A 2,762-nucleotide genomic window follows, 5' to 3' on the forward strand; every position below is an offset into this window, starting at 1 on the left:
TATAAATAATCCTCCTTTTTCTATGAAACCCATCTACTGTTTTTCTTCCCCATGGTTTTGAAAACCATGTCTAGTTTTACCATGATTGGTAAAATATCTTTTACTTTCCCTTTTTACTTCTGTAAAATATTTGGATAAGAATTTATCCAAATTCTCTCTTCTTGTACATTTTTCCTCTTTATAATTATTAAGTCTATGTCCCACCCTGCACTTCACACATTAAACCATCGTAATTTAAATATCTGGATATGTGTGAAATACTAAATCAATGGTTTGGGGGTTGACTATTCGACTTTTAACATACCCCCCTTTGAAAAGTTGTTTCACATTTACTACTTTTTACAACTATCACTATCTCATTGATTTCAGACCCCCCAATAATGAGGTAAAGATGAGGATGGAGTTTCCAATGCTAGAAAGAGATATTTCTTCCTTATGGGATAATTATATAGAGGTAAAAATGAAATTCACGCAAAAAATTGACAGAAGGAGTTGAGCTAGGAGGAAAGGTCACTTATGTTCATTTATCTTCCTATATGCTGGCACAAAGGAATATTTAAAAAAATTTGATTTGGAAAAACTTTATATAAATTATGCACATAGATTTGAAATTGAAAATAATTTTAATTATTTTTAAAATCAAAACCATGGGAGAAAAACCAACAACAGTTTTACAAAGATTTGGACGAAAATAATTAAAATTATTTTCAAGATACAAGTGTTCAAGATGAAACTTGTTGTAAATTAAATATTTGTTAAAGATTGTACAAAGAAATGACTATGTTTTTGTGGACAAAGCCAAATGTGTCATTGAATTTTTGCAGCCAGAGTACTTTTGCGTACAAGCTCAGTTTGAGGACAAGTAAAGAAAATTTTGAATCAGTGCATGGGAGGCATTGAATTACTTATGATTTCCAAGATGGAAAGTCATGTTTGTTTTCAAAAATAGAACTTCAAGATGAAGTTGTTTGAGCCGTGAAAGATGGGTTTTTAGATAATTTTCAGATTCCACTCATCAATGTTTTGTTCCTGCATGGTGATAAGAATTGTGGCTCGATTCTTGATAGGATGGTAAGGTCTTCACACAGAGGATAGGTGGAGTACTTTGATTGGAGCTTGAATGCACCAATTAAAAACAAAACATTAAGGATTGAGTTTTTGGGAAATTTTTGAGTTTTTACCTCATTTTATTTACTAGGAGAAGCTAACTTTTGGAGTCCAAAAGTTCCTAGTCGAGAGGTATGATCCGGTGATTAAAATTTAGCTAAAAAATGAAAGTGACCAGAATCTTTCGAAATCACGTTAATTCATAGTGTTCATCGTTCTGATTTCAACAACACTTGTTTTGCCTCAATCTGATGTCATATGACAAAGTTATGATGTTATGATCATTTGGCTTAACAACTAAAACTTTTGTAGGTTGTTGACTGGGCTACTAACTAGGAAGTTGTACCGCTGATGTCAGCAAGCGTACTGGGCACATATAGACCAATCTTGGCCTGCCAAGTGGCAATCTCGTACTACAGGATGGTGCATTCTGATTGGTTACAGTTGGTTGTGGTGGTCCAATGAGAGGATGTCGCGTGGCCTAACCAGAGGCCGCCACATGGCACATCGTGGTTGGCTAAACTTTTGTTAAGGGCTCAGATAGCCTTGAGTAAGATTGAACCTGTGACCTCCTTCGTGCAACTTCCATGCCTTACCATCTCCTCTATACGGTGTTTCTTACCCCTTAAGGGCACCGATTCTATTTAAGTTTTCACTGGGCACATGTTTGGAGGAGGGGTCAGGTGGTCATCCCTGGCCCCCTGTCATCTATAATCCATAAGACCTCGACACAAAAGGGAGAGGGCTCGGGGACCAACCCCGATCCTCGATCACTTGCTACCTGGCAGAACCACGACGCACAATAGAGAGGGGTTTGGTATTAAGCCCTGGGTCAAAGGTAGTCACGCACATGACCATAAGCGGTGGTTAATAGAGCGCCGACGAGAGTTAAGCCCTAGCCTTGGGCACATGGGAGCCCACAAGACCAAGTGCCAAGGAGGAGAGGGCTCTGACGAGGGGGGCGACAGTTAGCTTCGACCCTCGGCCACATTAAAGCCGACGTGACCATGATCCCAATGGTAAAGGGGATTAAGCTAGCGGGGGCAGGTCATTGGCCTAGCCCTTGGACCTATGGCACCCATGTGACCTTGGTATTGTGTTAAGGGTTATTGGGAATGTAAAAGATTCCACAATTTTCACCTTTGGCGGTTGAAATTTTTGCCTTCCAAGTGGAAATTAGGGTGGATTTGTTGCTATGTTAGCCTATTCATCCAATTTGGAGGAAAAATAACAACAAAATATTAGGAGAGTCATAACTTGAAATTTTTTTGGCCATTTGGAGCTCAAGAAGAGTCTAGATAAGGGTTTTTGGACATTCTGGATCTAATGGAGATATTTGTTTACTGATTGAAGCATATATGAAAAGTCTTCTTGTAGGTTTGATTCCATGGGTGTTATGATCAATCATTGTTTTGGAGTAATTATTGAAGGATTTTGAGCATGGAGAGGACCTTGTAGGGGTTTTCTAGCCTTCAGATGTTTACTGCAACAATTGTGACTTGTATGGTACAACTCATGTTTGTCTTTTATCACTATGTCTTGTTGATGAAAGCTCTCTTTTTGTACTTCAATGTGGAATTGTAGTACTTGTATGCTCATTTTCAGATGGAGTACAAGGTCTTTGTAGGAGACCACTTTTCTTATTGATTGTTTCA

This window comes from Pinus tabuliformis, chromosome X (assembly GCF_031772625.1).
Source record: "Pinus tabuliformis cultivar Carrire ecotype Pingquan chromosome X, CPIR1, whole genome shotgun sequence".
Taxonomy (NCBI): Eukaryota; Viridiplantae; Streptophyta; class Pinopsida; order Pinales; family Pinaceae; genus Pinus; species Pinus tabuliformis.